The sequence below is a fragment of the Pogoniulus pusillus genome, chromosome 25 (assembly GCF_015220805.1).
Source record: "Pogoniulus pusillus isolate bPogPus1 chromosome 25, bPogPus1.pri, whole genome shotgun sequence".
NCBI classification, from domain to species: Eukaryota; Metazoa; Chordata; class Aves; order Piciformes; family Lybiidae; genus Pogoniulus; species Pogoniulus pusillus.
In genome coordinates, this window is record NC_087288.1 from 6103308 (window position 1) to 6125105 (window position 21798).

Genomic DNA, 21798 nt, shown 5'->3' on the forward strand with positions numbered 1-21798 from the left:
TTAGATTTTAATTTCAAGTGGAGAGGTCCAACTAGTTTCAGCTGGGCACATCATACAGCCACAGAGTCGTGCAACCATAGAACCATTTCGGTTGGAGAAAACTGCTAAGATCATTAAGTCCAACCATCAACTCAACACCACCACAGCCACTAAACTATGTCCCCAAGTGCCATGGCCACACATTTCATGAACACCTCCAGGACACCTCCCTGGGCAGCCTGTTCCAATCCCTGACACTCTTCCAGGTGATAATTTTTCCTAAACTCCAACTTAAATCTACCCCTGGCACAATTTCAGGCCATACCTCACATGTTCTCAATAACTGTAATACATCTGCAATTAAATTCACACTTGAATTAGTTCAAGAAGTTCCCACTGTTACATTTAATTCTTTTTCTTGATCACTCTTTTCAGCTTGTCAAAATTAAGTGGTTCTCTTCTGTGAAAATGCTGTAAAAGCAGATGTATGAAGAACTCCCTATATATGGGACATGAAGCACACCTGACTCTTAGAAAATCACCCAGTTCAAAATGCAGTGGTAATCTTTTTTCAGCTAGTTTACCTCTGCCACTCACCTCATTCTTGTAATGATAGATTTCCTGCAAGTACATAACCTTTTATTTTCTGGGATATTTTAGACATATATTAGATATTTTCATTTTCCCCCCTTTAAATATTAGCAGCCTGATAAAAATGAAAGGAAAAAACAACCATTTCCAATAACTTCTTCAGTAACTGATAAATTTGGATTAGCAACAGAGTGCATTTACAATGTGCCTCTGTGAAATGCTGTCATTTTGCTTCATTTATAGAATCACAGAATTGTTTTGGTTAGAAAAGCCCTTTCAGGTCAACCATGCAATGGTCAAAGCCATCCAGCCCAACCATTCTCTAACTCTACCACATCTGGTGCTAAACTGTGGCCCTCAGCACCACATTCTCTCTCTTTGAAAGACCTCCAGGGATGGGGATGGAACCACCTCCCTGGGCAACCTTTTCCAGGTTGAAAGGTTTGAAAACCTTTTCAGTGAAAAGTTTTCTTCTCACCTCCAACCTAAACCTCCAACCCTCCTGAAGCCACTTCCTCTTTCCCTAGCACTTGTTATTAGGGAGAAGATACTGACCCCCATAGGCCTCCAACCTTTCAGGGAGTTGTAGAGGGCAATGAGGTCTCCCCTCAGCCTCCTTTTCTCCACACTAAACAACCCCATCTCCCTCAGCTGCTCCTCACCTGCTCTGTTCTCCAGCTTCACAGATTGCATAGGGTTGGAAGAGACCCTCAAAGGTCATCTTGTCCAATCCCCTGTGCAGTCAGCAAAGACACCTTCAACTACATCAGGCTGCCCAGGGACACACCAAGGCTGATGTTGAATGTCTTCAGGGACATGGCATCAACCACATTCCTGGGCAACCTGTTTCAGTATAGCACCACTCTTACTGTACAGAGCTACCTCTGGATGATCAGCCTCAATCTCCCCTGCTCCAGCTTCCTTGTCCTGTGTCCCTGCTTATTCCTGAAACCAGCCTTTTCTACTGATCAGCAAAATTTAGGATCTCTACTGTTCAGATGCTTCTGAGGCAGAGATCTAGAGCCAAAGGCTGTTGACAGTGTACTTTCATCTGAAATATCACATCTAACACAATCTGTCTCAGCCTTTCAGGTTCATTCACTACCTTCTTTAGGTGGCAATGTTTGTTTCAAAAGATAACCAAGGGTGCATTGAAAAGGTTCTCTTACCAGTAGTGGAAGGTGGGGAGGATCAGAAGCCATGATGGTCCTTGGTAATTGCAGCCTTTCTTTCATTTCAAAAAGAATATATACATCAGTGATCTGTTAAGAGAGTAAAAAAAAGGAACAAAATCCATTCTCTGCAAAGTATGGATTGTGCCACAATGCAACAGTCTCATAGGGCTTTCTTATTTATAGATTTTCCCCTAAAAGATGACAGGCATCACCTTAATGACTTGCTACTTTCCATGAATATTTAGATTTATCCTCAAAAAGACCATTAAAATATGGAACAAATTAATTCAGCGTTACAAGGTGACAAAAGCTGCCCTGCTGAGACCCCAATTCCAATCCTTTGTCCAGTTTTGGTATCTCCAGCATAAAGAGGACAGAGAGCTGTTGGAGTGAGTCCAAAGGAGGCCACAAAGATGCTGGAGCACCTCTGCTATGAGGATAGGCTGAGGGAGTTGGGGGTGTTCAGCCTGGAGAAGATTCAGGGGGGGACCTTAAAGCTGCCTTCCAATACCTGAAGGGATCCTACTGGAAGGCTGCAGAGGGACCTTCCATGAGGGTGTCTAAAGACAGGACAAGGGAGAACAGGGTTAGATTGGATCTTAGGAAGAAGTTCTACAGTACAAGGAGGATGAGATTCTGGAATAGGCTGCCCAGGGAGGCTGTGGATGTCTCCTGCCTGGGGGTGTCCAAGACCAGGTTTGATGAGGCTTTGAGCAGCTGAGTCTAGTTGAGATGTGGGAAATGTCCCTGCCCATGGTAAGGGAGGTTGGAGTACATCATCTCTGAGGTCCCTTCCGACCCAAGTCATAGAAGGGTTTAGGTTGAAAGAGACCTCAAAGATCATCCAGTTCCAACCCCCTGCCATAGACAGGGACATCTCCCGCTAGAACAGGTTGCTCAAGGACTCATCCAGCTTAGCCTTGAACACCTCCAGAGAAGGAGCATCAACAACCTTCCTGGGCAACACACTGTAAAGAACTTCCTCTTAGAATCTAGTTTAATCTCCCCTCTTCCAGTTTAAACCCATTACTCCTCAACCTGTCATTACAGGACCTTGTAAACAGTCCCTCCCCAGCCCTCCTGTAGGTCCCCTTCAGATAGTGGAAGGCTACTACAAGTTCTTTCAAAGCCTTCTCTTCTCCATTCTGAAGAGCCCCAACTCTCATAGCCTGTCCTCATAATTCTGTGGTTCTGAGGAGCTCACACAGAAATTCTGTAGAAAAATCAGAAACTGACTCTAGAGAAGCCTCAGGAATTCAGTGGAAGAAACCAAGCTTCAATACGTTCTGTGTTATTGAGAATGGCAAAAACAATAAAGAAATCTCTTCTAAACCCTCAGCCTCAAACAAATGCATAGCACACTGAGCACAACACTTCTCTTCTGGTGAGTTTCTTAGAGTGATCTTTTATAATGGTAAGTTTTCAAATGAGTAACTTTTCCCCACAATGAAGGAGAAACAAAATCAGACCAAAAACAAAAAATAAAGAATCAAGGCCCCTTTAAAAATCAAAGCAGTAGGAACAGTTGCAGTAGCTTTCAATCCTCAGCCTGTAAGCAATAGGTTTTTCCTTTCTCTTCTAGTTTTATTGAAGTGATTCCATTTTCTTGTCAGCCTGGATATCCACTTTTGATAAAAGGAGGCTGTGTGTGCTTTAGGCTCAGTGCAAGCAGAGGAACACCCCTCAGGAAGGTTTATCATATGGTCAAAGCCGATGGCCTGCTGCAGTCATCTGGAGATGAGAATGAAATATCATCCTTGTGAAGTCTTCTGGGACTCTGTTTCTCTTGGAGTATAATACACTCTCTGAACGAGATGCACTCCCCAAGGTATGAGCTTATCTCCACTGATTTCAAAGGAGCTCTGTCTGTTAACCAAAATTTCACAGCTACACAGATTGCATTGGGTTGGAAGGGTCTCTCAAAGGTCATCTCATCCAACTCCTCTGCAGTCAGCACAGATACCCCCAGCCAGATGAACCTCAACAAACTCGATCCCCTTCACCTTTTCTATTACTGAAAAGTGTAATGAGTTTTCTAATTAATATCCTTCTTACCAATTGTTGATTTGCACACAGGTTTCTCCATTACAAACATAACTGTAAGTAAAAGCATCTTTGAATTTTTGTCCTTTGCTAGTGATTACAAAACACAAAGACTTCTCACTCAGGAAAATTCACACATTTCATCAGACTGGAAGGGACCCTCAAAGGTCAGCTTGTCCAAACCCCCTGCACTCAGCAGGAATACCTCCAACTAGAGCAGGCTGACCAGGAACACAGCAAGTTTCACCTTGAATGTCTCCAGATACAGGGCCTCAACCACATCTTTGGGCAGCCTGTTCCATTATTTCACCACTCTCATTGTGCAGAACTTCCTTCTGATGTCCAACCTAAACCTCCCCTGCTCCACTTTCAAATCATTGCCCCTCAGCCTATCACCACAGGCCCCTCTAAACAGTCCCTCTCCAGCTTTCCTGTAGTTCCCCTTCATATACTGAAATGCAGCTCAATGCCAGTGTCTCACCACCACCACTGCCAAGAATTTCTCCCTCTTCTGCCCTCCTCAAGCTTCAACCTATTCCCCTTCATCCTACCACAAGCAGCCCTTGTCAAAAGTCCCTTCCTAACAGCACTCTGGTTTCTGTGTCAGGGTTGACTTCACTGAAGTAAAACTATGTTCTAGGAAATTATAGAGATGGTTTACTTGAGTTTCAGAAACAAAGTCAATTTTGAACTGGTATACATTTCTCCTAATCTCCAACCTAAATCTCCCCTGGCACAATTTCAAGCCATCTCTTCTCATCCTATCACTTGATACTAAGCAGAAGAGACCAACCCTCACCTGGCTCCAGCCTCCTTTCAGGGAGTTGTAGAAAGCAATGAGGTCTCCTCTCAGCTTCCTTTTCTCCAGATTAAAGGACCTCAGTTCCCCCAGCTGCTCTTCACCAGCCCTTTTCTCCAGACTCTTCACCAGCTTCGTTGCTCTTCTCTGGACATGCTCCAGCTCCTCAATGTCCTTCTAACAGTGAGGGGCTCAAACCCAAACTCATTATCCAAGTTGTGTCCTCACCAATTCTGTGTCCAAGGGGACAATCACCTTGCTGCTCCTGCTGGTCACACTGTTCCTGATCCAGGCCAGAATGCTGGTGGCCTTCTTGGCCAGCTGGGCAAACAGTGGGTCACTTCCATCCAGCTTTCAACCAGCACCCCCAGACCTTTTACTGCTAGGCAACTTTCCAGCCACTTTGCCCCAGGTCTGAAGCATTCATGAGGTTGTTGTGACCCAGATGCAGGACTCGGTGCTCGGCCTTGTGGAATTTCATACAGCTGACCTCAGCCCATCAAAGCAGCCTGCTCAGGTCCTTCTGCAAAGCCTCTCTACCTTTGAGTGGTCACCACTCACACAATTTGTGCAAAATCCCAAGAGACATCTTAATAGAAATAATGAAGCAACAAACAAGTGTGGATGGTGTAGCAAGGGTGGATTTGTCTTTAACTTTCTTCTTGCTGAATATCAGAGTAGTGCTGACCAGTAGCTGCTTCTGCCTGATGACCACATCATGTCCTGCTTATTTAACTTGCTTGTGCTTGGCTATACAAATGGGATACTGAGGCCTGTGGCTTACGGACTAGCAAGCATGTGCATGCACAAAAAGCAAGACAATTAGGGCTGGGCTGCATCTCCAGTATATTTATAAACAATTGTGCCAGAGGTAACCAAGGAGCTTTTGGAAACTAAAGATATACACCAGCTGACCCATCCATTCAGCACTGCATGTGTGTTCTACAATTCAGCTGCAAATTAACACACAGACAGCATATTTTAGTGGCACAGACTGAAGGCATTAGCTTATTCTGTTCCAGTTCTACCACAGTTGAAAGTAACACAAGCTTAAAAGAACAAAGGCTGTCCCTGCTTAAAGAAATTAAATGTTGATAGATCCAAAATTCCTGGAAACCATGGAGTTCCAGAATAGCTCAAAGTAATTTCAATTGCCTTAAGGTATCCTTTTATTTAACTTGAGGTTATATACCCAAATGATAATGAGTTCCCAGTTCTTTGCCTGGTGCATCCTCTGGTCCCTAAAGTACATTTTCTGCAGTCTGAGCATTTCAGCCTCACACTATTTATCCGTGGATTCTGTTTATTTTTTCCTTTTGCCTTTATAGAATCCTAGAATGGCTCAGGTTGGAAGGGACCTCAGAGGTCATCTATTCCAGCCCCCCTGCCATGGACAGATACACTTCTCAACTAGACCAGCTTGCTCAAGGCCTCACCCAACCTGGCCTTGAACATCCTCAAACAGGAGGCATCCACAATCTCCCTGAGCAGCCTATCCCAAAGTGTCACCACCTCTGCACTTCTTCCTAACATCCATTCTAACCCTTCTCTCTCTTCAGCTTAAAACCATTCTCCCTTGTCCTGTCTCTAGACACCCTCATAAAAAGACCCTCTGCAGCCTTCCAATAGGATCCCTTCAGCTATTAGAAGGCAGCTCTAGGGTATCCCTGGAAACTTCTCCTCTCCAGATTGAACACCCACAGCTCCTTCCATTTATCTTCATAGCAGAGGTGCACCAGCCCTTGGACCATCCTTGTGGCCCTCTTCTTCACAGGAGTTAAGCCAAGTTTTACCCATAGCTGATAGAGCAATTGCTGCCAGTACATGAGAAGAACTCAGTTCCAGGACAGGTATGATATATGCTTCAAGCTAAAAACCAAAGCCTTAAAGAAATACTGCTGGCTTTTATTATTTTTCCTAGTCTTCTAACTCAGAAAGTTCCTATTCAGTCTTCAAAAAGGAAAATATTCTGAAAGCAGGCAGAGCAATCTGATAATTTTTGTTGTTGTTGTTCAAGGCTTAGGTTCCATTTGGTTACGTATCCTGCTCTTAAAGAGTAGATTAGATCAGCAAGCCAGGTTTTGTTCAAATGCATTCAAACCTCTTTGCTGCTTTATCCCTCTGGCAAAGCTGTTCAAGCATGTAAGAAAGTGACTTCCCTACACACAGGGAAGCAGTTAGGAAAGAATTCAATTAGAACATTTCCTATCTGCAACAGTGGAGGAAGAGGGAGTACTGACTGAGCTCAAGCCAGATAAATGTTACAACTAAGAGGATCTGGTAAATAAAATCCAGTGCAAGGGACAATCATAGAATCATTAGGATTGGAAAAGACCTCTACTACTATTGAGTCCAACCATCAACACAACACATTAATCCCCACAAAACCCTGTGGCAAAAATGCTATGTCTATGGATTTTTCAGACAGCTCCAGAGACGACGACTCCACTACCTCTCTGGGCAGCCTGTTCCAATGTCTGATCACTCTTGCAGGACAGAAATTGTTCCTAACGTCCAACCTAAGCCATTCCTGGTCCAACTTGTGGCCTTTTCCTCTCCTCCCTGTTACTCAGGAGAAGAAACTAACACCCACCTCACTCCAGCCTCCTATCAGCAAGCTGTAGCCAACAAGATCTCCCCTCAGCCTCCTTTATTCCAAAATAACCAAGACCAGTTCCCTCAGCTGCTCCTTACCAGACCTATTCTCCAGACCCTTTAGCAGGTTTGATGACCTTCTCTGAGCACTCTCAAGCACCTCAATTTCCTTCTGGAGTGAGTGGCCCAAAACTGAACTAAGTTCTCAAGGTCTCACCAGTGCTGAGTTCAGGGGGACAATCACTTCCCTGGTCCTCCTGGTCATACCATTGCTAGTCAGGATGCCGTTGACCTTCTTGGTCATCTGGGGACATTGCTGGCTCATCTTCACAGAATCACTGAAACATTTTACTTGAAGAAGACCTTCAGGATCACCAAGTCCAACCTACAACCCTACTCTTCAAGATTCACCTGAAACCATAGCCAATTTGTGTAGGAGGATTTTGTGGGGACCAGTATCAAAAGCTTCTTGAAAGTCTAGGAATACAACATGGACAGCCTTTCCCTCATCCAGTAACCAGGTGATCTTGTTATAGAAGGTCAGGTTGGTCAGGCAGGACCTGCCCCTCATAAACACATGCTGACTTGGCCTGATCCTCTGCTCGTTGTCTAAATGAGGTATGATGGCATTTGAGATGCCCTGCTCCCTGACCTTCCCTGGTACTGAGGTCAGACTGACAGGTCTATAGTTTCCCAGATCTTCCTTTCTGCCCTTCTTGTAGATAAACATCACATTTGCTACCCTCCAGTCCATTGGCACCTCCCCAGCTAGCCAGGACTTTTGGTAAATAATGGAAAGTGGCTTGGTGAGCAGTCTGCCAACTCCCTCAGCACCTTTAGGTGCAGCCCATCCTGCCCCACAGACTTGCGTGCATCTAAGTGGTACAGCAGGTCAGTGACCACTTCCTCATGTGCTAAAGACAGAGGCAAAGTAGACACTGAGCACCTCAGCCTTCTCCTCCTCCTTAGTCACTAGGTTTCCCTCTGCATTCAAGAGGGGACAGAGATTTTCTTTAGTCCTCCTTCTGCTGTTAATGAATTTATAGAAACATCTTTTATTATCTTTGACAGCTGTAGCCAGGTTAATCTCTAGCCCTGCTTTGGCTCTCCTAATTTTCTCCCTACACAGTTACACTACATCTTTACAGTACTTCACAGGAGACATACCCCCTCTTCCAAAGGCTATAGTCTCTCCTTTTGGTCTTATCCTTTTGCTCAGCTGGCTGTCAGCCAGCACTCTCAGGTCCTTTTTTTGGCCAGGCAGTTTCCAGCCACTCCACTCTAAACCTGGAGCATTCACGGGGCTGATGTGACCCAAGTGCAGGACACCACTCTTGGCCTTGTTAAACCTCAGCCCCTGGATCCAGCCATGGATCAGTCAAGTATTTGAAGGTCCAACTTGATGAGCAAACCCACCTTCAGCAATAAATACAGCTTTCAAAGCTTGTCAGTTTGTGAGATTTATAGAATCAAGGAATTGTCAGGGCTAGAAGTGACCTCAAAGATCATCTAACTTCAACTCCCCTGCCATGGGCAGGGACACCTCACACGAGATCAGGTTGCTAAGTGCCACATCCTTCCTGGCCTTGAAGACCTCCAGGGATAGGGCTTCCACCACCTCCTTGGGTAACCTGTTCCAGGGTCTCATGCCCCTCACGGCGAAGAACTTCTTTCTAACATCCAGTCTGACCCTACCCACTTCAAGTTTTGGTCCAACTGAAGTGATCAGCTGTGGTTTTATTCTACACCCTAGACATTCAGGTATTCAACTAAGTGGATTTGAGGACACTGTTTTCAATGCTGAGCATTCTTCTATGGGTCTTTGCATTGCTGTCTTAGATCTGCTGCACATGAACACAACAGAGATGGATTTATCTTGCTGCCCAAGGCATGGGCTCAGTTGTCCCTATTCTGCTGGGCCATTCATGAAATACTCAGAAACACTTTGAGGGTATTATGTTGGGCTTAAGCTTGATTTTTGGGTAAGAAATTATTTAAAAGATTTTTTTTTTATATCCCAACAAAACTAAGAAACAACAACAGGGGGAAAAGACCTTTTAATGACAAAATAAGATGTAAATTTCAGATGTATTACAATATCCTTTCAGGAACTCAAAATTTTCATCTTTTCTAGGGTTTACAGAATGGTGAATGCCTGACCATAAGCACTGAAGTGGAAATTCCTGGGTGCTGATAAAGTGAAAACCTGATCTCCATCAGCAAGTACCGAGCACTTGAGGACTCAGTTGTCAAGGAATTACAAGGTTTTTCCTGTCTCATGGACTTTTTTTTTCTCTTTTACATTAAATACCTCTGCAGCAACCTCATTTTCCATAAACCCTTCCTTAGAGTTCAACCTCAACAGCAGATGATAACTTGTATAAAAACCCATATGCTGGTATTACCTTCCCTGTTAAATTGTGCTCCCATTTTCATGTTTATTATTCTAACTTATACTCATGTTGAAGATTTATCTTCTCTAAGAACTTGCAAGTGTGCCCTTGAGGGTATGAGGAAAGGCAGGAGAGAGGCCCAGAGGATATGTGCCAGAACATTTCAGCTCAGCAGAGCTCGTGAGGAAAGAACTATCAAAATCCAAAGTGTATCCTTAAAGTAATTTCAAGTGCCTTAAGGTATCCTTTTATTTAACTTGAGGTTATATACCCAAATAATAACGAGTTCCCAGTTCTTTGCCTGGTGTATCCTCTGGTCCCTAAAGTACATTTTCTGCAGTCTGAGCATTTCAGCCTCACACTATTTATCCATGGATTCTGTTTATTTTTTCCTTTTGCCTTTATAGAATCCTAGAATGGCTCAGGTTGGAAGGGACCTCAGAGGTCATCTATTCCAGCCCCCCTGCCATGGACAGGTACACTTCTCAACTAGACCAGCTTGCTCAAGGCCTCACCCAACCTGGCCTTGAACATCCTCAAACAGGAGGCATCCACAGTCTCCCTAAGCAGCCTATCCCAAAGTGTCACCACCTCTGCACTTCTCCCTAACATCCATTCTAACCCTTCTCTCTCTTCAGCTTCAAACCATTCTCCCTTGTCCTGTCTCTAGACACTCTCATAAAAAGACCCTCTGCAGCCTTCCAGTAGGGTCACTTCAGGTGTTGGAAGGCAGCTTTAAGGATCCTCTGGAGACTTCTCTTCTCCAGATTGAAACCCAGCTCCCTCTGCTTATCCTCATAGCAGAGGTGCACCAGCCCTTGGATTGCCTTTGTGGCCCTTTGTGAGTCTGGACTCACTCCAACAGTTCTGTGTTTTTCTCATGCTGGAAACTCCAGAACTGGATGCAGGATTGGAGGTGTGGTCTCAGCAGAGCAGTCAGGGAGCAGAATCCCCTCTCTTGCCCTGCTGCCCACACTCCTCTGGCTGCAGTCCAGCACACAGCTGCCTTCTGGGCTGCATGAGGACACCCCTGGCTCTTGGGGAGCATCTCAGCAATCAAGATCCCCAATTGTAGCACTCATATTCCAGGATACCCCAGGAGCAATCAGATTTCTCTCTCTGGCTGTGTACTGGTCTTTACATGTTCAACAACTATAAAGAGATCAGCCTTTGATTACATAAAAAAGATCAATCGATTCTTTGCCATACAGAAACAATTGACTGAGGTTATAGAAAGACTGAATCAATACTTACAGGACTGTGTGGCTCCCAGCTGACTCAGCAGGTGCTACTTAGCAGCTGATGCTTATAGCTGAGATTTGAAATCGTTCATTGTTTAGCATCTCATGGAAATCTATAGGAAGTGAGAAAAGAGAAATAATGTTACACAGTTTGCTATAATGGGCACCTTTCTCCTTACTACACAAGAGATATAAAGATTCTCTTTTTTATCACAGCATTAAAGTTTTAAGCAAAAGAAGTTCAGAGAATCCTATTACAGCTGCATTTCTCTAGAACATTAGAAAGAAATATGGGAAAAGGTTTGATTGTTATCACTATTTATGTGCCATCAGCTCTAGAATTTATACATCTGGCCCCAGATATCCAATGAATTTGGATTCCCACTGAATTTGGGTCCCCACATGGAATGCTGGTGCTTTCTTCTAGAGTGACACAGGGGGAGTTCTTAACCCTCACTCTAAATTGAGCTTGTCTGAACTGTGTGATCTATCAATCTATAACCTCATCCTCTAGTCAAATACTTCAAGCAAGCTTCCATTAACATTTCTCTTTTCTTTAACAACCAGACAAGGACAACTGCTTTCACAACATCTCATCATCAGTCAGGCTTTACCTCCATTCATAGCTGACAAGAGAACAAGAGGTCAAGAGGGAGGACATTGTCCTTCATCCTGTTACCACAAGTCCTTCTAAACAGTCCCTCCCCAGTCTTCCTGTAGGTCCCCCTCAGATACTGAAATGCAGATCTAAGGTCTCCCTGGAGCCATCTCCAGGTTGAACAGCCTCAATTCTTTCAGCTCGTCTTCACAGAGAGGTTTTCAAGCCTTCTGATCATTTATGTGACCTCCTCTGCCTCCCATCCAGCAGGTCCATGTCTCTCTTGTGTTAGGGACCCACAGCTGGACACAGTACTCCAGGTATTAGATAAAAAAGTGAAAGGGAAAAAGCCTTAACTTTTATTACATATATCTAATAAATAACACTGGCTCAGTTGCTGTTCCTTGCACAATGCACTGTTTTCTCTATGTGCCAGTGCTCTCCGCCATGAATTTCACAATGCATAGCTCCAGCAGCAAACACACAGGTGCCAACTTGTTAGTCTGCATCTATTTATACCTTCAAAAGGCATTCTGAGACTTCACCCTTGACAGGAACTGTAAATAACTTTATGCTAATATCACTTTACACACTCCTGACCTGTATTTAACTCAGCACATCTTAACTTTCCAAACACATCTACAGCATTTTTTTCCCCTTTGAGTCATTATTAACACAGCAGTCAACAGCCCCCAGGGGATCTATGCACAGAAAAGTGCCAACTCACACAGACGGACTTCTAAAGGTGCTCCAGGTTTTTGTCCTGATTCACAGAGTAGTTTGGGATGGAAGAGCCCATAAATATCACCTAGCTCCAACCTCCCTGCCATGGGCAGGGACACCTTCCACTAGCCCAGGTTGCTCAAGGCCTCATCCTACCTGGCCTTGAACACCTCCCTGGGCTACTTAATCCAGAGTTTCACCACCCTCAGTGGAAATAATTTCTTCCTAATCGCCAGTCTAGATTTGCCTTTCTCAAGCTTTGATCTATTCCCACTCATCCTATCACTACAAGCCCTTGTAAAAAGGTTCCTCTCCACCTCTTCTGCAGACCACTTCAGGTACTGGAAGGCTACTCTGAGGTCTCTCTGGAGCTTTATCTTCTCCAGGCTGAAAAGCACCAAGTCCCTCAGCCTGTTGGAGCAGAAGTTCTCCAGCCCTCTGAAGATCTCTGTGTCCACCTCTGGACCCTCTTCCAACAGCTGCATGCCCCTTTTGTGCTGGGAGCACAGAATATCCTCTGTGATCTCATATAGATAGCAAATGGGCAATGGAGTGCACTGGAAGGATTTAAAGAAACCTTAGAGGAAGCAATGCATAACAAAGGGATGCAAAGTGGGGGAGCAGGAACCAGCATCTTATACCTCAGTAGAACACAAACCTTACCAAAACTCAAACCTCAAAAACTTAACAAAAGTGCAGCCAGCAGGTCAAGAGAAGTGATTCTGCCACTCTGCTCTGGGGAGACCTCACCTACAGTACTGTGTCCAGCTATGGACCCCCAACACAATAGTCATGGACCTGTTGAAGCAGGGCCAGAGGAGGCCACCAAGATGATCAGAGGGCTGGGACACCTCTGCTGTGGGAACAGGCTAAAAGAATTGAGGCTGTTCAGCCTGGAGAAGGGAAAGCTACAGGGAGACCTTAGAACTATATTTCAGTATCTGAAGAGGACTCACATGAAGGCTGGGAAGGGACTGTTTAGAAGGGCCTGTAGGGATAAGATGAGGATCAATGGCTTGAAAGTGGAACAGCAGAGATTTAAGTTGGACCTCAGGAGGAAGTTCTGCACAATGAGAGTGGTGAAATACTGGAACAGGCTGCCCAGAGATGTAATTGAATGCACCTGGAAATATTCAAGATTAGTCTTGATGTGTCTCTGAGCAGTCTGATGTCATTGAAAGTGTTCCTGCTGAGTGGGGGGTGGGGTGGACAGGATGACCTCTGAGAGTCCTTTCCAATCTAATGAAATCTATGAATCTGTAAACATGCCTTTAATTGGGAGATGGATGTTCTGATGAACAACCCTTGTGCAACTTTACATCTCCACCTTACTCAGCATAGGAGTAGGTTGACCACCTGTCAAGTAAATCTTACACAGAGATCTCAATCTATAGGGGATTACCTAAATGTGAAGTGGAAAATGAACCTTTTAGTAGGTGAAGTTAACTGTGTGAAGCAGGAGCTCTGTGGCTAGTATAAACTCTGTGACTTCAGCTGTGAAGTCTACTCCACGTGTCCATAAATCAGCTCTACATCTCATTAAGTAATCATGAACAGTTCCTTCACATGAAGAACTTCATTGATCTACAACCCTTTGAAAAAGAGCTGAGGTGGTAGCAGGTTCTAGCTGCTAGGGTGTTCTTGTAACAATGAGCTGACAAATCACTCCAAACACTGCCTGAAAGGGACCTTGGGCTGCATTCTGTCTTAAATTGTTGTATAAGTTTTTTCAACTGTGTCTAAAGCAATGAAAATAAGGCAAGTCAGGCTTGCAGTGTTCATGACTATGTTCACAGAATCACGGCATGTTAGGAGTTGAAAGCTATCTTGAAACATCATCCAGTGCACCCCCCACACACCCCCTTCAGAGCAGGATCACCCTGGGCAGGTCACATAGGAACACCTCCAGGCAGGTTTCAAAAGTCTCCACAGAAGGAGACTCCACAATCTCACCAGGCAGCCTGCTCCAGGGTTCTGACACCCTCAGAGTCAAAAAGTTTCTCCCTTTGGGCATCACAGTATACACACACAGTATCATCACTGAGCAGGGCCCTGGCTCTGTCCTCCTGACACTGCCCTGTATACATTTATAGATATGAATGAGGTCACCCCTCAGGCTCCTCTGCTCTGAGCTAAAGAGCCCCAGCTCCTTCACCCTTTCCTCAGCAGGGAGATCTTCCACTGCCTTCAGCATCTCTGTGGCTCTCTGCTAGTCTCTCTCCAACAGTTCCCTGAAGTCCTTCTTGAACTTTGGGGCCCAGAACTGGACACAATATTCCAGATGTACACTCAGCAAGGCAGAGTAGAGGAGGGAGGAGAAGCTCTCTCAACCTGCTCGCCACAGCCCTTCTAATCCACCCAAGGCTGCCATTGGTGACCTGCACTTCCTTACCTGAAAAAACTTTACTGTCTCTACACCAGCTCATCAGCATTTTGCTTTCTGTAATTAGCAGTCATAAACTAGAATTATTTGTTAGAAGTTTGGGGCTGATTTTGTTTTGATTCACTGAGGAATGAAAAATACCACAAACAATTCACAGCTCCTCATTTATATTCCATAGGTGAAACCAAACATCATTTCTCCTCAGTGTCTCTTCGAACTGAACCCACTTCATATCAACAGTGAATACAGAACAACAACAAATGAGAAGGAGAGCTCCTGGTACATCTGTGCAGGATTTTCAGAAGCCAATTTGGTTTTAAATTCATTGGAGAGAGAACTGCTCTCCTGGGATAGTCTCAAGTTCAACTGTAGTTGGAGGAAGGAGGTATTAAAAAAGAATCAGTGTTGTGTGCTGGGCTGCATCCAGAGGCATATGGCCAGCAGGGCAAGAGAGGGGATTCTGCACCTTGACTCTGCTCTGCTGAGACCACACCTCCCATCCTGCTTCCAGTTCTACATAACATAATAGAATGGTTTAGGTTGGAAAGGACTTCAGTTTATCTAGTTCCAACCCCTCACCATCGGCAGAGACACCTCCCACTAGAACAGGTTGCACAAGGCCTTATCCAACCTGGTCTTGAACACCTTCAGGGAAGGAGCATCCACAGCCTTCCTGGGCAACCTGTGCCAGTGTCTTGCCACCCTCACTGTAAAGAACTTCTCCCTAACTTCTCCATTCCTGCACTAACCCCTACTTTTCCTCTCCTGCTTTTGCTACAACTCCTGTTGCAGAAAGCTCTTGAAGAAAACTGCACCTTTTATAGCAAAATAAGCATCAAAAACAGTTAGCTCACGTGGATTCATTTTCTGTTTAGAGGTGAACCCAGGGGAAGTGATGAGCAAGGCTTTAGTGAGGCATCTCATAGGTCAGGTAACAGAATTGTAGTGTTCTTGCTCCATGGAGTTCCATCTTCGGATGAGGAAGTCACATAACATGAAAGCTTCAGGTTACTGTGTGAAACCCTAGGGTGTGAAACTTTCCCATTTCACTTCCCAAGACTAGAGAGCTGTCCACATCAACCCCTTCTCTCCCTGTTCAAGACTGTGATAAATTAGGTAAATTAAGGGCAAATTGGGGTAACCATAAGGAAGAGTCTTCCAGAGGTTGGAGTGTCCCGGGGGATGGGCAGCTTGTCCCAGGATATTGTCATTTGTCATTCTATTCCATTTTCCCTTGTTTCTCTGCTGGTTTGAGGCTAACTGGAATGTTTTAATGAGAGAACATAGATTCTTGGCTGCGAAAAGAAAACACAGTGATGTATAAATCACCCATTTGTTCTGCTGAGACAGAAGGGCGCTTGGGAGCCCCTCCTGGGCACTGGGAGGGTGCTGTGGGTTCACAGGACTTGTAAATGACTGTCACATGTTGTAAATACCTGCCTGCACCTGTGCTAAGCTGTGAAGATAAAGCTCCATCCCTTAACTTCCAGCTGCCTGAGTCCCACCCGGGTGAATTCGCTGAGGGGGGGGCAGGTGATGCCCAGAACTGCTACAATTCCCATGCCCAAGGGAACGCACAGCCAGTTCTCTCTCTTCTCCCCCTCCTGGGACATGTGCACTGCCATCTCCTGCTGCAGGGGAGAGCTTTCCCCTGGCCTTGGCCGGCAGCCACTTCCCAGCCACACCACAGGGCCTGCGGCAGCCTGCGCCTGCTGAGGGGCCGCGGCAGCCCGGCCTGCTCTGGGGCCTGCTGAGGCCCTGAGGGGTGGAGGCGTTGGGAAGGCCCAGGTGAAGGACTGAGCTTCACTTGTGAATGCGTCACTCTCACCCAAATGCCTTCTGGTACACAGCCCCAAATAGCATTGCCCAGCCTGTAACTCTGCTGCTCTGGAAGGGGCCAGACTCCTCCTCTGGGCTGCTGCGCTGGGCGAGGAAGCAGCGCCTGAGGCACGCTGGCACAAGACACAGGGCAAGGGAGCCTCCTGCAGCTGAGCCGTTTGGGTTCCAGCCTGGACTCTACCTCGTTCTGACAGCACAAGCAGTAACAGGTCTAAACTGGCAGAGGGAAGAGTTAGACTGGATATTGGGGAGCAGCTCTTCACAGCAAGGGTGAGACACTGGCACAGGCTGCCCAGGGAGGCTGTGGCTGCTCCCTCCCTGGAGGTGTTCAAGGCCAGCTTGGATGAGGCCTTGAGCCACCTGCTCTAGTGGGAGGTGTCCCTGCCCATGGCGGGGGGTTGGAACTAGGCGATCTTTGAGGTCCTTCCAACCTAAACCACTGTATGATTCTGTGATGACTCAGAGTGGAAGGAATCCTACCAGGACATCAGTTCCAACCTCCTGCTCACGAGCTGATGATCTGCAGAGGCTCAGACCTTACCAGCATCTGGACACACACGCCACAGACAGCACACAGCACCAAGTCCTTCCTGCACTCGAAACCATGGCATTGTTTCCACTGAAAGAGACCTTTAAGGTCACCCACTCCAACCATCCCCTGACTCCACCACGACTGCTGCCAAGCTGTGCCCCTCAGCACTACGTCTCTGAGGCATCTCCTGAAGTTGCCTATCCACATGTTTCTTTCAAACGTTCCCAAGGATGCTGACTTCACAACCTCCCTGGAGTGCCTATTCCAGTCTTTGAGAACCACTTCAGATAAGAAGTTTCTTATACTCTCCAACCTAAACCTCCCCTGAAGCTAACGGAGGAGTCTCTCTTGTCCCTTGTTACTAGGGAGAAGCCAATCCCCGTATGGCTCTGAGCTCCTGTCAGAGCATTGTAGAAAGCAATGAGGTCTCCCCTCAGCCTTCTCTTCTCCACACTCAACAACCCCAGTTCCTTCATCTGCTCTTCACCAGCCCTGTTCTCACCTTTGCCAGCTTCACTGCCCTTCTCTGGACCTGCTCTAGCCCCTCAATGTCTTTCCTGAAGTGAGGGAAAGCTGAACTGGAGTCATGAAATAATTCCTTAGCTACACAGGTGTACACAAAAATAATCTAAAGTAAAATTCTTCACATTTTTCCTCATTTGAAAAATGGCATTGCTGGCATTAGCATATTATAAATCATTTATTGGAATGCCTTGGGATTAATTACAGTGCTTCTTGAACTGTAAGACACTTTCCCCCCCCGTTTTGATACATTTTTCTTCCATGAGATGAAAAAAAACCAAACCAGAGTTTAGCTGGTGCTGCCCAGAGGGCTTTGCTCGTTTCAGTATAGTTCCAGGACCCAAAATGCCATTGTACCTGGCAAAGTAAACCAGCTTCACTGCCAAGCTGCTGGCAGATTTCTATCTAGGAGCAAATGGTGGCATGCAGTTTCCTACAGAAACAGCAAATAGTCCACATGCCTGGCATAGGAGTGACTGCTACTGCTCGTTTTAAGACAGGAAATAATTGAAGTCCATGGGGTAGAGAAGTGGCAGCAGAAGAATCCTAGGTTGGAAGTGACCTCAGAAATTATCTTCTCCAACCTCCCCACTATGGGCAGGGGACACCTCCCAACCAGATTCAGTTGCTCAAGGCCTCATCAACCTGGCTTTGAACACACAGGTAGGAGGCATCCAAAACCTTCCTGGGCAGCCTATTCCACACTCTCACCACCCTCATACTGAAAAACTTCTTCCTAAGATCCAGTCTAACTCTGCCCTCCCTCAGCTTCAAACCATTTCCCCTTCTCCTGTCTCTAGACAGCCTCACGCAAAGTCCCTCTGCAGCCTTCCTGTAGGATCCCTTCAGCTATTGGAAGGCAGCTCTAAGTTCCTGCCAGAATCTTCTCTTCTCCAAGCTGAACACTCCCAGTTCCCTCAGCCTATGCTCACAACAGCCCTTGGATCACCTTTGTGGTCTTCCTTTACCAAGTCTACTGTGATCTATCCCTGTGTAAACTGCAGTTCTGCAGCATTCATTTTCCTAAGCAAGTGTCAACACAGGGGATATTGTTTGCATTGTGAGTTGGGTTTTTTTTTGTTCCATTAGGAACTATCTGTGCAGGAGGCTCATCAGTAACACCTGACAGTGAAAAAGTAAGTCTTGAATGCATGGCATCAGTTACCTGCAACATATCCCTGTCCTAGAGACAGGCTGATGCTCTGTATGACAGTTTTCCAAGTCAATCTCATTCCATTCTGTCTTGTAATCAGTGGCATTTCTCTGTCCTATTAAGGCTTGTTTAAAAAAAAAAAAGAATTAAATAAAAAATAAAACCATTAAAAAAATCAATTCTTTTCAGCAGAAGCCATGTTGTGTTCTTATTAGAAAGGAAATTGTGGAAGAATTAATGGGTTTGAGGCAATAAAATACAATAAAATAATTTAAAAAAATACTGTTCATGCTGTATTGCATCAATCAAATCTCACTTCTTAGGACACAATTCAGATAATTAGGCAGTTGTAACTGGCTGCATTCAGTACAAGCACTGTTGTACCACTTCTACTAAAAACAAATATTCAAAGCTTTTCAAAGCTTGACTGGTGACAGATCATTCTATTAGCAACTGCTGATAATTGGATCATGATGAATGGAAGGGTAGGAAAGACTGGGCAAACCTGCCCCTCTTTCACAGAGTGAACAGCACTCAGCTCCTGAATCACTGAAGGATTGTGCTGAAGTCCCTCAGTGCCCAGGGTTTGTATTCTTGGTGTAGCCCCCACTCTGCATGACTGCTGCAAAACTTCCATCTTGGCTGCCTCAGTAGACTGTGACCATGGCTCTAGTTAACCAACAGCAGAAACAGAGGCACACTGAAGCAGAGGTATTGAAATGCAGAATGGCTCAGGTTGGAAGGGATATCAGAGATCATCTACTCCATCCTCAATCTGAAAGACTGGATGAGGCACTTAGTGCCCCGGTCTAGTTGATTGGATAGGGTGAGGCACTTAGTGCCATGGTCCACTTGATTGGATAGGGCTGAGTTGGTTGGACTGGATGAGCTTGGAGGTCTCTTCCAACCTGGTTGATTCTATGATTCTATTGCTACTAAACAGTGTCTCCAAGTGCCAAGGTGATCAGAGGGCTGAAGCACCTCCCCTGTGAAGTTAGGCTGAAAGAATTGGGGTGTTCAGCCTGGAGAAGAAAAGGCTCTGGGGAGACCTTAGAGATGCATTTCAATATCTGAAGGGGATCTATAAGAAGGCTGGGGATGGACTGTTTTGAAGGGGCTGTGGTGACAGGATGAAGGGCAATGGTTTGAAAGTGGAGCAGGTGAGATTTAGGTTGGACATCAGGAGGAAGTTCTGCACAATGAGAATGGTGAAACACTGGATCAGGATGCTCAGTGAGGTAGTTCAGACATTCAAGGTCAAACTTGACGGGATGCTGGGCATCCTGATGAAGTCGGGGATGTCCCTGCCTACTGCAAGAGGGATGAATAAGATGCCCTTTGAGGGTCTCTTTCAACCCAATGCATTCTGTGGTTCTATGAAAATATCTGAGTTGAAAAACAAAAATCACAACAAAGAAACAAACATAACAAAAAAACAACAACAACAAAAAACCCAAACAAACAAAAACCCCAAACAAACAAAAAACCCAAACACCCCACTCCACAGATGGCAGGAGAAGAAAGAAGATGCACAGTTAAGCTGTCAAATCCAAAGGGTGATAAATGCCTCCTTAGAAAAGCAAGGGAACAAAGGAGACAGTAGCAAACCACCCAAGGCAGTGATCTAGTGAGCTGCTCAGTTGCAGTTAGAGCAGCGTCTTTGACATCACCCTTAGACATGCTCTGGTGTGGGTTTGCCACTCGATTTCTAGTTGTGTATGAAAATCACAGAATGCCTTGAGTTGGAAGGGACCTTAAAGATCATCTCTTTCCAACCCCTTTGCTATTGCCAGGGATGCCTCCTATTAGAACAAGTTGCTGAAAGCTTCATCCAGCCTGAAGTTTAAGATCTGTAGTATAAAGAACTGCATAACTCTCCAACAAATGCACTTCTAGCTGTAGTCATGCTACCAGCACACCTACTTGCATTCCTACACGTTCCAACTGGGACTATTTGCACAATAACCACTTAATCAATAGGCTAAACTGCATTTTCTGCACTGGATTTATTACAGAAGCACAGAACATTAGAGGTTGGAAGAGACCTCCAGAGATCATCAAGTCCAGCCTCCCCTGCCAAAACCAGGATCACCCAGGGAAGTCCATACAGGAATGCAACCAGGGGGGTTTTGAAAGTCTCCAGAGAAGGAGACTCCACAACTCCCCATAGCAGCCTGTTCCAGGACTCCAGCACCCTCACTGTAAGGTTTCTCCTCATGATGAGGTGAAACTTTCTACGTTCAAGTCTGCATTCATTGTTTGTTGTCTTATTACAGTGCACCACCAAAAAGAGACTGGTGCCATCCCCAGAGACTTGACATCCACCCCTTGGATACTTATAGACATGGACCAGATCCCTTCTCAGTCTTCCCCAGACTAAACAGCCCCAGGTCTCTCAGTCTTTCTCCATAGGGAATATACTCAAATCCTCTAATAATCCTCATGGCTCTCCATTGGAGGTATTACAGTTTACAACCAGTGAGATTTTGACCCTCTCTGAATATGAGCAACTTGCAGCAAATTATTGACCACCATAGAGACAGACAAAAGTTTAGTTTATCAAACCAAAGCAGAAATAAGTCTCATCAACTTTTCCAGGCAGCAGGAAGGCTCTCCAAACTGAAATGATGACTAAAATTATTTCCTGTGTTGCCTATCTGCTCCCCCCCGTGTATTAATTACTCTTCCATGCTTATCTGATATCAGTCTGCTTTTAAATCACTAATTAAAATATTAAATGGGGAAAGCTAATTGTAAGTACAGACTTCTATTGTTTCTCCAAGCTGAATGATTCCTTCCACATTCAAAGAGGTGCTAACATGCAGCTCAGGGTCTGAAACAGAACAGAAACTGAACAGAAAGCAGGAGCTGTGCCCTCACCTTTCAGAGCAAAGCCTTCTGCTCTTTCTGCAGCCTGTCTCAACAGTTAACCAACATCACACTCTCCACTGGGAAATGTCCTGGGCTAATTAGTAATGCTAGAGCATGACCACAAACAGAGCCACATTAATCTCATCTGCATTCAAAACATCAGACAAAGTCTGCTGCTGGAAAGAAAGACTCCTTCTATTTCTTCTGACTTGCACAATTCTCCTCTGTCTCTGCTGAGCTGCTGAGTCTGGATGTTCATTTTCTCATAGCAGAAAGAACTCCATCCACAAGGCACTGAGGAAATGCTCATCCTCTACAGGACCTTTCAAATCACACTGTCAGGTGCATGCCCCAGATAAAG

The 21798-nt window shown here is 45.4% G+C and overlaps 1 long non-coding RNA gene across 2 annotated transcripts in view; it reads right to left on the bottom strand.

The window, feature by feature from the left end:
* Positions 1-1745: 1745 nt before the first annotated feature.
* Positions 1746-21798, bottom strand: part of LOC135186422 (uncharacterized) — a 59437-nt gene continuing 39384 nt past the window's right edge. For both annotated transcript variants that reach the window (XR_010306848.1, XR_010306847.1), the window contains exons 2-3: positions 10830-10929; positions 1746-1832 (exon numbers count right to left, since the gene is read on the bottom strand). This is a non-coding gene — a long non-coding RNA (uncharacterized LOC135186422). The remainder of the gene's footprint in view (positions 1833-10829; positions 10930-21798) is intronic.